The following is a 14,255-nucleotide window of genomic DNA, read 5'->3' as shown; positions in this document are numbered from 1 at the left end:
TTGATCACGGAAAGACATCCAGAGGATACAATTTGAAAGTTGGTATCAAGGGATTTTATTAAACCTGATACAATTTAAATATATGACTCAAATCATGATTTTAATCTGCACTTAAGGCAACAATTTACATAGCAGGAAAAAACATCTATATAATAAAATACATCCTATTCAATTGTACAGCCATTCGTCCACATACAAACATCTACCATCCAACTATTCATATATTCAAATATTCATACAAAACTCCAAGGGATACAAAATATATAAAATCTATAAAAGACCATGACATATAATTCATCAATTGGATTATTTATAGAAAGAATGTGAAGTCAATATGCTTGGCCACAGTAGGTAATAAAGGTGGCCAGACAGTTGAGATGGATCACAAGAATCTTCAACCACGACCTCATCTCAAGTTTCTCTCTACCAGTTTCGACGTAATACTCTATTATAGTGACGTCTTCTTCAGGAGATACAAAATTTACATTCTTAGCTTAGGGAAAAAGAGTCCTTTTTAATGTGGCTAAATCAGCTGTAGGTTCCGTTTAACAGCTTCCAGAAATTGGTTCCTGCACGGGGAATTATTGAGCTCCCACTACGGCTCCACCCTAATGTGTCCAATTAGTGGCACAGCTTTAGGGATGTGGGTACTGGTACTTGCTTCCGTCTCGCACTGGCTCACAGAGATGTATTCCGTCCCTCGCACATGCATTCCACTCAATCTCTTTTTGTTGCTTAAGTTCCAGCTTGTGTTTACAGATCAGCACCTTAATACCATGTCGAGCGCCAACTTCCTTCGCTTCTTGGAATCTAACCGTAGAAGCTTTATGGCCCCAGTCCCCAGCTCCCGGCTTTCCTTGGTAGCTAAGTCAGGGATTACCTCCATGTACCTCTAGCTCATCCCATACTGCCTCATACAGAAGTACAGGGACAAGGAAGAATAGGGCTAGGAGTAATGACGATTACCAATAAGTAATTAAGGCATTAAACACAAGTAGCAGCACTCACCCCAGAAATGTTGAGCTATGTTGACTCAACCTGGCTGACTTTCAGAGAAGTTGCCGGACAGAACAGGAGACAGATGTTAAACGGCACCTGGGTTTCGCTGTTAACAAGGGCCCATCAGTTACTAACGTAAAGCATTTCAAATTGTGATGTGGGCTTAGTACTTTCATGCCAGGGAAGTGTAGAACGGGAACAGGGGATCGTTCATTCTCACAACAGTTCATAAGTGGGTACTTTCACACTTAAAGTATAGAGTTAACTGCTTGTAACATTGAAGCTGTACTAGAATAGTCTTATTAAAATGTGTAAAGAAGTTAGATGCCCCCACACAAACAAGTTTGCCTCCCCCACCACCCGTGAAGTTAGCGCCTCTCTCAACATTTGAAGGATCAGCCCCCGAAATGTAGGTTTTGTTGCGCCCCTGAACACAAGCACAAACACCATTCACCATATACACGCATGCACACCCAGCCATGCTTACATTTAAGTGTGCACCCTTTCACCCAGCAGGCACAACCAGACAGCCACCCATACATTTAAATATGCACCCTTTCACTGTACACGCACACACGCACACCCAGTTACTCATACATTTGTGTGCACCCTTTCACCATACACTCACATAGGCAGCCACCTCCACATTTAAGTGTACACCCTTCCCCAATACACTCACACACGCACACGTCATGCGGTTGAGAGGAGTCCTATTACTTCAAAAAGAAATTGGGACTCAGTATAAGTTTGTCAGTCCGGTAACAACAGTACCGGTAAGCTTGCCGGTACCATTGTTACCAGACCGGCAAACTACAAGTTCTGCTCGCGGGTGCCTTCCCACCGGCAAGGTCTGACTTGGCGGGCATACCGGCACCCGCGAGCCGAGCATGTTGGATGCACCAGCAGCATTCTGAATGGTGCCGGTGCATCCAAGCTCCCATTCCCATTGGAATATGGGGATCAAATGGTAATGGGGAGCATTTTTTCCTGGTGCCTGTGAATGGACAATTACTGGGTCCGGTGGAGCCATAATGACCCGGTAATTGCCCATTCGCTGGTGCTGGAAAAAGCGAAAGTTGGGCGGCAGCCTGCCGGTTTTACTGGCAAGGCTACGGCCAAACTTTTAATGAGGCAGATTGTTTCTTTTGAAATCACTCTGACTTCATAAAGAAATGATTTCTGTTAAGGACGAACCATAACTGAAATAATTTCTTTATGAAGGCAGAGTGACTTCAAAAATAAACTATTTCTTTTTGTAATCATAGGGCACCTCCACCCCATTACATGGAGGCCTCCAGCCTGGGGTCTTCCATGTCATGGGGTAGTGGGAGCCCTCGGACTTCAAAAAGAATGTTTCTTTTTGTAGTCACTCCGTCTTCATAAAAACATTATTTCTGTTACAGAAATAATTTCTTTATGCAGGCAAAGTGATTTCAAAAAGAAATGTAAAAAAAAAATTGAAAAAATATTTGTTTTCATTTTTTTTCCAAGTGGGGCCCCCTCCTAGGACATGTGCTAGCGGGGCCCCACGCACCGCAGGACTGCGGGGGCCCCTGTTATGCCAGTGCCCTATGGCCATGTCCACCCATAACCGCCAAAAACACATCCTCCTGGGATATCTTTGCAGGGACGACATTAAGCTTAGGCCTGCCAATGTTTTTTCTAAGTAGTTTGTTCAGAGTTAATGACTTGCCACTGCACATGGCTACTGGTGTAATTGAAAACGTCTTAACCAAGTGTGCCCGCAGTCACTTCATTTATATCCCTTCCATACACTAAAGTCCAGTTAATAACAAGCAACTCTGAAGCTAACAGTTCTTACTTGAGGTATTAGCTGGGTATTTGCCGGGTGATGACATTCTTTTACCAGGTAATAACTTAAATTTCCAGCTCTGCGATCTTAAAGCCAGGTAGTACCTTTACATCAGTGCCTAGTAAATGCCTATCTCATACCTAAACAAAACCCCAAACTGTTGGCTTTGCCAATGCATGTCTGGAATTGTGTACCCTTACTTTGGAATTCTATAAAGCAGGGTTGTCCAAATCCAGGACCCGAGGGCCGAATCTATGCCAGGTTTTCAGGATACCCCTCATTAATATTCATGAGCTAAATTTGCATACAATGATTCAAAAAGTATGCACATGTTTCCTCATGAGTATTAATGAGGGATAACCTGAAAACCTGTCAGTTGGACAACCCTGGTATAAAGGGAAGCTTCTTGCTGCTCACTGAGCCCTCGCCACCATCTTCTTGTTCTGCCAGTTGCTTTTTGTGACTGATATGCAGTCTATCAAGGTTACCTTTGAGTGTGCACTTCTTTGTTTTCCCACTATTTTCACATTCTTACCGCATTAAGTAGATTTTGACTTTTGAACCGAAGCCTGCAATTGTTTTCGATTACACAATAAATCATGTGACTCATGCTTTACCCCACTGCTTGTTTTCCAACTCACATCGGGGGATGGGGCCGGGGGCGATTTCCTTTCAGCGGCCCAGAGGCTGTCAGGGGGAGATAGTGAAGGGAATGAGTGCCATTCTAACAGAACAGTGTATTCATTTATCACCGCGCAGCTACGGTGTCAGATTTCCCCAAGGCAGGGGATATTGAGATTGATATTGTATTTCTATCGCGCTCGTACACAAGTGTTTCAGAGCGCGACAAGGGAAGTGTCAGCATAGCAGAAGTTGAGGCACTGCAAGTTTTTCACACACGTTATGGGACTGCCCTATGAGGGAAATCTTTCGGACTGTTCTGCAAGACAGAGTTTACCCCTCATCAGTGCCGGCCCCAGGCCTGCCAGCACCCTGTGCAAGATTTTTCAGTGTGCCACCCATCCCCCTGCCCCACTCTCCCCAACACTCTGACAGCACTGCTCAGGTGCGGCCTGATCTGAGGGTTCTGCCGAATGTGAATGCGTTCGAAATATTTACTTTTGGCATTTTGGTGCGATTAGTGACGTACCAGGAACCCCTCAGAGAGAAGTCTTGCGCCCGTTACTAATCGCGCCAACCCACCACAAATGCAGAAAAAGATGCTCTCAAGAGCAAGTATCAGCCAAACAACAGAACGGAGCCCCCTGCTGTTCTTGTAAAGTGTGTTTAAGGGCCGCTCCCCGCACGGCGTGATTCTTTAATAGGCGCTGGACAAGACCGATGCTTACGTTATCATGACTCTGAGCTGGAGGCAAGGCGCTCTTTATTTGCTGCGCGGGGGTGGGAGGGGTGCCCTTGTGAGGCCGCACCGCCTCAGCGTACCGTGAGCCGCCACTGCACCTCAGTGATAGTCCTAGGTCACCCTATACATGCATTGTGTAGCTTGCGAGCGATGCTTGCACCGTGGAAACCTCTAGCCATGCATAAATGCATACACCTTTTATGTGAGAATCATCTGGAAGGGGCATCATAAAAGGAAACGGGATCATTAATTGGTGGCGGAAATGATTATGTCAACCTTTCCATGAACAATGCAGCATTTGACCTTTGAGAGCTTAGTGTAGCCAACATTAACGGCATGGGCACCGTTCATCACATACTGGTGTAAGACACTATTTTGTGCGTGTTGGAGACTGCCGTGAATTATTAGTTTGTTTGCTTTGGGACTGTTTTTCATTTGTTACATTACTGCAATAAGCATATGTTTTCTCAGCTGCCATTTGTTTCGGGAAGGTGCCATTTGTTTTAGCGGGCGTGGAAGAGTTGCTGTTCAAACCACAGCTTTTAAGGCGAGACAGCCTTGTCCTCAGGAATGCATCAAAGGGGAACTGATTGTAACTGGGAATTAAGTGGGCGGGAGACAGGAGGGGCGGGCGTCAAGGGGACGGGCGGCATGTGTCTGCCTGATAACTTGATTCATGGTGTGTGCCTAGCTGAGCCTTTAACGGGGACAAGAAACACGAACTCAGGGCATTGACGTTTGAAGAACACAGAGAACAATTACCTGAGGCATGGGGGACACGCCTTCTCTGCTGCTCTGCCCTTGCTCCAGCAGCGCCTCTGCAAGCGGAAGCCATTTTCCCATCGTTCCGTCATATCGGTCTCACTTCACACTAGATGTACAGGACTCGAAATTCTGGGCGTTCGTCTGCAACACAAAAGCAGTTCGACAGATACAATTTTGAGGCAAGAAATTATGCAAACTTCCAAGGATGGCTACTGTTTGGTGCTGTGGCTTGGTCGCTGAAATAGCCTATTCTACTCTCACATTTCAGAGGGAAGGGTTTTGTCATGCAATTTATTTAACTTCCCACATCTGGGAATCCTCATGAACAGCAGGCTCATACTAGACCCACAAGTAAACGCAGAAGTACAAAAAGGCTTCTACCACCTCCGATCCATAGATACATCTTGCCATATTTCAGCTTCCCACACAAAACCTGTGCCATAATCTCACTAATCCTATCGAGAATAGATTACGCAAACAGCCTTTACTGAGGAATACCTGCTGACCTCACCAAAAAAGTACAAGGCATCCAGAATACAATGGCAAGACTTCTTTTGAGACTAAACAGGAGGGAACACATCTACCTAGCATTGAGAATCTAAGAAGGAATTTTTTTGCACTACCTTATCAATGTGGAGTAAGTACTGCATTGAGATCCTGGAACTGTATGGCATCAAGCTATCAACGCTGCTAGAAAATCCTGATCTAGCCAAGAAAAAAGTGTGGAGCAGGTATTGGCATCTAACATGCAAACAAAGACGCAACACTAGAATGATGGCTGATGTTCCAGGGGAGGCTAGAGCACATGGGAACCTTCAAGCTTACCTGACTCAATTTCCGGAACCCTCATTTAGAATTATATACCTGAGGTTTAGACTGAATCTAATGGACACTAATGAATGTTGAGGCTTACATAATCCAAACATAGAGTTACTCTGTCGTTTCTGTAAATCCTGTAAAGAGACGCTGAAACATCTAACTCTTTTTTGCCCAAACCTACGCACACTGAGAACTCGCACCCTTGTCCCTGTATTTGCGAAATTGCAGACACTGTGTGCTGTAGAATGGTGTGAATGGATGTTTGACGGATCCAACCGTACACTTACGTTTGCCTTAGTAACATTCCTTGAGGAATTAAAAAAATGTCTGAAAGAAAGTGAAACTGACAAGAAAATAGTACCTCTTGAACCCTGTACTTAAGGATTTTTCAAAGCTGAACTCACTTCGGATCTCCGAGTAACAATGCGACTCCGTACGCTGTGAGAAGGATCAGCCTTAAGAAAGGGTGTACATTAAGATGTGGAGGGGGGTTAGCGTTGTGAATTGTTTGATTTGGCTTTTTTTGCTTCTTTTTAAAGGTTTGTAAAAACCGTATTAAAAAAGAAAAAATGGCAAGACTTCTTTTGAGACTAAACAGGAGGGAACACATCTACCTAGTATTGAGAATCCTCCACTGGTTACCAGTGAAGAAAACAATCCACTTCAAAGCACTCTGCACCGCTCACAGAGCACTGCATAGACTGGGAGCAGTATTCCTTCAATCGAAAATCCCTCACTACCAACCACGAAGGAACCTTGGCTCTAGTAACGACATATTTATCAAAAACGTGTGCAACGAAAAAAAAAACAAATAAGGGGGCGCAACCTTCTCCATTCCCACAGCAAAACTATGGAACTCCATCCAGAAAGAAATCTGGACAACAGGAGGCCATCTAACATTAGGAAACTCTTAAAAACCTGGTGTTTCAACATACCAGGATAGAGAACTATTCACAATCCAGGGAAAGATAAACAATCTGCAACAGACCCTCACAACACTCCTCCATTGCACGGCCCGTCACACTGTCAACTAAAGACACACTGTAATGAACACAAGGGCCAAACAAACGCTCACAAGGAACACCAGTGCACATTTTTCCATAGCTAAGCCACCCAACCAAATTCAGACTAGAAAGACAATTCTGCGCAGCTGTCACAGAACCACACCACCAGACAATCCGAGAATAAGGCATAGAACAGAAATACAAGGAATAAATCTACAAGAAATCGCAAACACATCTACCGAAAAACATCAGTGCAGCAGGTTTCCATGCCATGAACTGAAAGAACTAAACCTCACTTTCTATCACCTCCTCGCGCCACAAGCTCACCAATTCGCTGGCACAAAACAGTTTAACAAAATCTCTCAACGCATACCAATATAGTCCCAACTGTACACCTCTAAAATCAACAGCTAATACCCACTTACCAATACACGTACATACTCGCAAGATCCCACAGGGCAACCATCTGAAAACAAGAACTCCAGGAGCACTTATAACAATCCATCAACAAAACAAATGTCCCTCGCAGATGTCCATTGCTGCTGTTTCTACACGCATCAACAGCTAAGCACAACAACTTTTCCCTGTCGTCCCCTAATCACTACACCCCCTTTTTCCATTTCAGAGGCACGCAAGTGGCTGATGATCATGAAAATGGCAGAGATGTGCGGTACGGGTCCAGTAACAAGACATAGCATAGCACCACAGTGATGGTGTTTGGTAAACATGGCATAGTGCTCCGAGCACAAGCATGTCAGTCTCTTCCACACTAATGATGCCTAATGAAGGTGAAACGCGCATTTGTTTTTCTGCATCCTTGATAGCTGTTTGTCTTGGGTTAATAAGCTATCTATAACATATTGCTAACTTCTAGAATTAAGACAATCTTAAGTGGTGGTACAATGCATGCTTGTAGCTAGTTTGCATATCCACAATTCATTGCTCAGTGGCTCTGAGCTGGAGGGGAACTTCCAGGGATGGCTGCTGTGTGGTGCTGTAGCATGTGTAGTTTGCTAGCTGAAATGGCCTATGGTACTCTGACATTTCACGGAGAAGAGTTTTTCCAAGCATGTTTTTAAACGTACCACAACAGTGATGGTGTATGGTAACCATGCCCCAGTGCTCCGATCACAAGGATGTCAGTCTGCGCCACACTGATGATAAATAGTAAGGTTGAAAGTTCTGGGAATGGCAATTGGGCGGTGTTGGTGCACGTGTGGCTTTTTAGCTGAAATGGTATATTGTATACTTATCACTTTTAAAAGTTAAGAGTGAAATATGTTAGAATGTAAAAAAGGTGTTGCCATTCCAGTCTGAAGTATTTGTAATCACATAAAAAATATATTCATAATTTTAAAACAGAAACTGTTGTATTAAGCCATACTTTATTTAAAATGCGTAATTCCTGTAAATTAATAGGTTCCATTTATATCTCAAAGGGTGTCTTAAGATCATACAACACGCTTGCACAGCTTCTTTCTGTTTCTGACACGCTCCATGTATGCCACGGGTCTGAACACACAAACAGAGCTAAGCTGATGGCATCAAGGGCAACACCTGTATACTGTCACTCTCCATTATTAGGCTACATTTATGGGGGCATTGACAGGTGTGCCACATCTATGGAGCACTGAAAATCACATGTCCTTTTTAGAGACTTCTAAGTGCTATAATTCAAAACCAAGTAGTGTCTCCGAGACAGAGTTTTAAAATTGCAAGTTAAGATTTATTTTGCACATAGTATACACTTGAGCAGACTTCCACGACCAGTATTTCATGGAGAGTGGGGAAGTGAAGTGCCAGAATAGCACACAGCATCTCATTTTATACAGAAGGAAAGCCTGCATCAACATAGGTCATTTGTTATTCATTTGCAAAAGATAATAACACAAATATATTCCAACTACATACACAATGTTACACCTAATCCCCCTGAAGGCAGATCAAACTGCATATTCAACAGATGTTATTGTTATATCAAAAGTCGCCACTTTGCTTATGGCTTTTATTACAAGCTCTTTCCGCCAGTTCACGGACAGTGACTTATGTTTGAGGCCTTAAAAAACAAAATCCACTTGCCCTCCGTTCCAACAATGGTCACCCTATTTGCACAACCTTTAAAAGATACCTTTCATGCATTCAACAAAGTGGAAGGTCTGAACACTATGGCTCAATGTGTAACTAACCTCTGCTTAGTGCAGTCAGTCTTTACGAACCATTTAGTTAAGAGAATGGAACCATTTTGGAACAGCCGTTCTTACTTTGCGGAATAGGAGGACCTGTCCTTAATGTTAGTTAACCTAAGTTTATCAACTACACAGTGTGGAGAAAATGTGTTGGGGTTAAATCTGTTGAAAAAATTGTGTGCTACTATTTATTATACAACAGACGGAGTACACATTACAGTATGTCCGTCGAAAAATGAATCTGTTTTAGCAAAACCTTTACCACCTGAGTTTGATAACATCCCTGATACCTTATGGCCAGTATCGGATAATCACTATTCTCAAACGGCATGTACCATGCTTCGGGGATCACACATTTCTTACCACATGGATAAGATCTATAATATTCAAAAAGAAGATGTATTAACAGATGTCTACACCACAACACGGGAAGAAAAGAACAGATGATATATCAAGTTGCCACATTAAAACATATTTTTATTAAACCTATAGAATTTTGCACTCATAAACAAATCACGTATAAACAGTAGGGCACTTAAGGAACAGTTAGATTCCTTGAACTTGCCTTATTCTGTTACATTGATTCAATATATTGACGATTTGCTACGGAGGAACTCTCTAAACATGTAACTATATTGTTATTGTCACATCTACCCTACCATGGTCATAAAGCATCTTTGAAGAAATGTCAGTATTGTAGACAGGAGGTAGCATATCTGAGGAGGGTAGGAAACAAGCACCTGATAGAATACAAATTATTTCTAAAATGCCATAGCCCAAAACACAAAAGCAGGTTATAGTGCTTATAGGCGCTGCCTACTATTGTAGGCAATGGATACCAAATTTCTCACTTATTGTCAAACCTTTGTTACAACTTCCAACAAAAAATGTACAGGATCCAGTTCTATGGACTGTTGAAGATCAAGAGGCATTTGTTTTGTTGCGCACAGCGCTTTGTTCATTTCCTGTTTTAGAGACTTTGGATTACAATAAAGAATTTTATTTTGCTTGTGCATGAAGTTGATGGATGTGCTTTGGCTGGTTTGACACAGGAACATGGAGCAAGAAGTAGACAGTGTGGCTATTATTCCTCCACGCTACACCCTGTTGCATGTGCTTTGCCTAAATGTTTACGCGCAGTAGCAGATGCAGCTTTGTCTGTAAAACAATGGGTATGGTTCTAGGTCACTCTTTAACCGTGATGGTACTTCACTCAGTCAATGTCCTTTTAAATAGGACTCAGACTCAGTATATGACTACGGGCCGACTTACCAGATATGAATTGATATTGTTTGCACCACATATCAAAATTAGGTGCTGCAACAACCTCAACCCTGCTGAGCTATTACCCATGCCAAATTAGGGTGTCAGGGAAAATGAGGCAGCCAACCATAATTGTATCTTTTCAATTGAAGAAGGCACCAAAGGCCGAATTGATTTGAGAGATGCCCCCCTTCCTCAGGAAGAAGGAGAAATATATTGTGATGTTTTAAAATTCCCGATGGAAGTTAAATTGCAGCTTACGGGGTTACTACTTTAAAAACTATAGTAGAGACTAAACAAATACCCTTTAATTCAGCACAAGCAGAAGAAAGCATAGCTTTGACTCGTGCTTGTGAATTATCGGAAAACGTTAAGGGTCATCTGGGATGATAATGCCCCCACTTTATTGCAGAGGTAATACGAAATGTGTGTAATGGATTGCAGATCAAAAAGAAATTTCACACAGCCAACCATCCTCAAAGTACAGGGTTAATTGAGCGCCACAATAGAATTTTAAAAAACAAAATAGCTGAACTATGTGCGCACACAGGACTTAAATGGCCAGATGCTTTACCTTTAGCATTACTCTCTATGAGGACTACAGTTGCATCCAAATCAGGGCTATTCCCTTATGAAATTGTTATGGGTAGACCAGCTAATGTTTGCGGTGCTCCTATACCATGATCATTGAAGGACATGGAGCACCCGCTGCTTGGTGATTATTCTTAACACTTGACTGAACAATTGCGTTCTATCTACCAGCAGGTGAAGGATAGTTTGCCGGACAAAAATCAGCGAGAATGAAAATCGAGTGAAGCCTGGCCACCTGGTGATGGTCAAAAACTTTCAACGAAGCACTGCACTAGAGCTACGTTGGCTAGGACCACACCAGGTATTATTGGCCACCCAAACTGCAGTTCGAATAGAGGGGAAAAGGCATTGGATCCACGCTATTCACATCAAATTGGTTCCTTTGCCGCCCCCTCTGATGGAGATCCAGCTCCTTTGTCTAAAATGAAGGATTCTTGCACCCCTGTGAGTGTGTCAAAATCTGAGATAAAGTCTTCAATACAGGCACCCATCTTAGTCAAATATCATACTATCCCGGGAGTGACCAGATATAATCTAAGACCCAGAAAGGAATAGGAGTGCACCCTGGAAACCTACAAAGTGCAGATCTGGTACTAATGTCAGTCTGTGCACACGGGAAACCTACAAAGTGCAGATCTGGTACTGATGTCAGTCTGTGCCCACTGGAAACCTACAAGTGTGGGTTTGATATAGGGGTCAGCCTTCCACCTATGCGAAATCAGCAGTCCTGATCCCTGTGCACATGGGGAGGTAACGGGGTATCTAAGGACTGAAGAAAACCTGCATTATGGAGTTGCATTCACTCAATGATCCAATTCGAATGAAAAACAAAGAAGTGACTTTACCTTCTAGCTCACAAAAACTATGGACAAAGGAAGATCGAATAGTAATGTTGACATTTTGTACGATTTTAGTGGTAGGACTTTATGCCTGTTTCTGGTTCCTTGAACATGATTCTGTGCATCTTTTAAAGACACTTCTTCCTAATGACACTGAAGCTACACTGAACTCTCTTGCACCCCTCCTGTCTTAACCCATACTCATCACCCCTTGGATGTGTTTCAAAGATATGGTTTCTGTAATAATTCATATCAAAAAGCTATTAATAGAACAAATTGTTGGCTTTGTTCACATGTTCTGCAGAGTGAAGATGGCATAAGGATACCCTATTATGCAGTCCCAGTTAATAGATCAATCTTATGTGCTGTATTTTCTTTGTCTCATAGTAGGTTGATAAATGATTGGGATAGAGCATGAGCTCTTTCGGGAAGGATAATGCTTAACAATACTATTAAAAACCCTGAAATATGTAGTAACACCCTTAATAGCAATTGTCCAAGTCTTAATATGGTGTCTAACCTCCAATGGGGATCCTATACTTCTTATATGAATGTTACATAGCCTTTATTCCAGGTAACTCATAGGGTAAGAGAACCTCCTTTTGCTCTAGGAAGGGATAGATATAATGTGTAATCCTATGATAATATTGTTGACTATACCGATTGTACTAATTCAGTTCTTCCTTATGGGAATTGCTATTATGTTTGTGAGGATGGGTAAGTTTATAGGTGGTTGAAGAAGGGTTGGACATATGTTATGCTGCTAATATATTTCCTGTAGTTTATGTGGTCTCCACAGATAATATGTACCAGCATGCACAATTACAGAGAGGGAAAAGAGAAGTGGACCAGACATATACTGATGCCCAGGTAGCAGCAGATTTTAGGAACTGAATAATATCGTTTAACTCCAGAAGCATTCGTAGACTCAGTAGAGTGGTAGAGAGCATTTTGAACGAGACTGCAAATATATTTGTGAATCTAACAACTGAACAAAATGCTATTTGGTTGGTGGCACTTCAAAATAGGGTGGTGTTGGACATTGTCACGGCTGTGAAAGGAGGGATTTGTAAATTAGTGGGCTCCTCTTGCTGTACTTACACACCTGATAGCGTTAGAGATAATTTACGGTGGCGTAATTAACGCCTTCCCCACTCCCATTATGCCCTATGGGGCAAAAATGGGAATGGGGAAGGGTAAATGGGGATTGGGGACTTACCGCCCCGCCAAGGTCGGAATGGGGCGGTAAGTCCGCCAACCACCATGGCGTAAACGTACTTTACGCCATGGTGATAAAGTCACGGCCCAGGCGGTAACTTACCGCCTGGGTCGTAATGAGGCCCAGCATCTCATTTTATACAGAAATGAAGCCTGCATCAACACAGGTCATTTGTCATTCATTTGCAAAAGATAATTACACAAATATGTACAGACTACATACAAAATGTTACACATAATCCTCCCAAGGCAGAACAAATTGCATATTATAAAGATGTTATTGTTATGTCAAGAGACTCCACTTTGCTTATGGCTTGAATTACACGCTCTTTCCACCAGTTCACGGACAGTGACTTATGTTTGAGGCTTTAAACACAGAATCCACTTCCCCTCCATTCCAACAATGCTCACCATATTTGCACAACCTCTAAAACATACCTTTCACGCATTCAACAAAGTGGAAGGTCTGAACACTTCGACTCAATTTGTAACTAACCTCCGCTTAGTGCAGTCAGTCTTTATATAGCATTTAGTTAAGTGAATTGAACCATATTGGAGCCGCCTTTCTTGCTTCATGGAATAGGAGGACCTGTCCTTAATGTTATTTAACCAAAGTTTATCAGTGAAGGCCAGGCGGCTAATGTATACCATCTACACAGACCCAGTCTTTTCTTGTAATGACTGACAGAGGAAGCCATGAACACATTTCCATTTTGTTTTTACTCAATGACTGACAAATGCGACCCCATTTTGAATATTACTAAAAGAAAGGGATTTTGATTGCAAAAAGGGATTAGCTTAAGGCTAAAAAAGATGCATACTATTATATTCAAACAGATCCTTTGTCTAGATTTCATTGCAGGCTTACGTGAAGTGGGCAGGTCATCCCAGTACAAGTCTTATGATCACATCCTGTCTGTGGGGCGTGGACAGCGGCGATGTCAGGTTAACCCTCCCTGAAGATGTTTTATGCCCCCTGGTGTTTAGCAAAGTTTCAGCAGAGAGGTTTGATCATGTTTTCAAGTCACCATGTGGAGATTCAAGGATGCCACTTACAACACCACAAGTGGGTGGAGGGGGTCATCGGCAGCCACTCGGTTGGGCATAGAAAAATCATATTTGGACCATTTAGAAGAGGGTTAGCTTGTGCCAAAACGTCATTTGGCTTCAGGTGGCACAAATACTTGCCCTAACTCTGTCCGTCATTGAGTTATCCAGGCAGTTTACTGCGACCTTCGGAGCTGTGCAATCTCTGCCATCTTCCTGCTTTCTCTACAAAGGGGTCATTGTTATGTAGTTCGCTGCCCGTTGTTTACTCTTCACCAGTATTCCTGCAACTGTTAACAATCCCTCAGCTCTTTGATAGCAGGTCCCTGCCAGCTGTGGTGCTGTCAG

General features: G+C 42.7%; 1 protein-coding gene and 1 long non-coding RNA gene across 2 annotated transcripts in view; one reads left to right on the top strand and one right to left on the bottom strand.

Annotated features, from left to right (window-relative positions):
• Positions 1-14,255, top strand: part of SH3RF3 (SH3 domain containing ring finger 3) — a 1,766,125-nt gene that overhangs the window by 1,443,924 nt on the left and 307,946 nt on the right. The gene's annotated exons all lie outside the window — the stretch shown is intronic.
• The window catches only part of LOC138526296 (uncharacterized), a 317,289-nt gene that overhangs the window by 193,428 nt on the left and 109,606 nt on the right, over positions 1-14,255 (bottom strand). The window contains exon 2 of the long non-coding RNA XR_011283539.1: positions 4,938-5,081. This is a non-coding gene — a long non-coding RNA (uncharacterized lncRNA). The remainder of the gene's footprint in view (positions 1-4,937; positions 5,082-14,255) is intronic.

Source organism: Ambystoma mexicanum, chromosome 7p (assembly GCF_040938575.1).
Source record: "Ambystoma mexicanum isolate Mex_15411 chromosome 7p, UKY_AmexF1_1, whole genome shotgun sequence".
In the NCBI taxonomy this organism is placed as follows: Eukaryota; Metazoa; Chordata; class Amphibia; order Caudata; family Ambystomatidae; genus Ambystoma; species Ambystoma mexicanum.
Note: the sequence above shows the minus strand (reverse complement) of the source record. Positions and strands in the feature narration are given on the sequence as shown.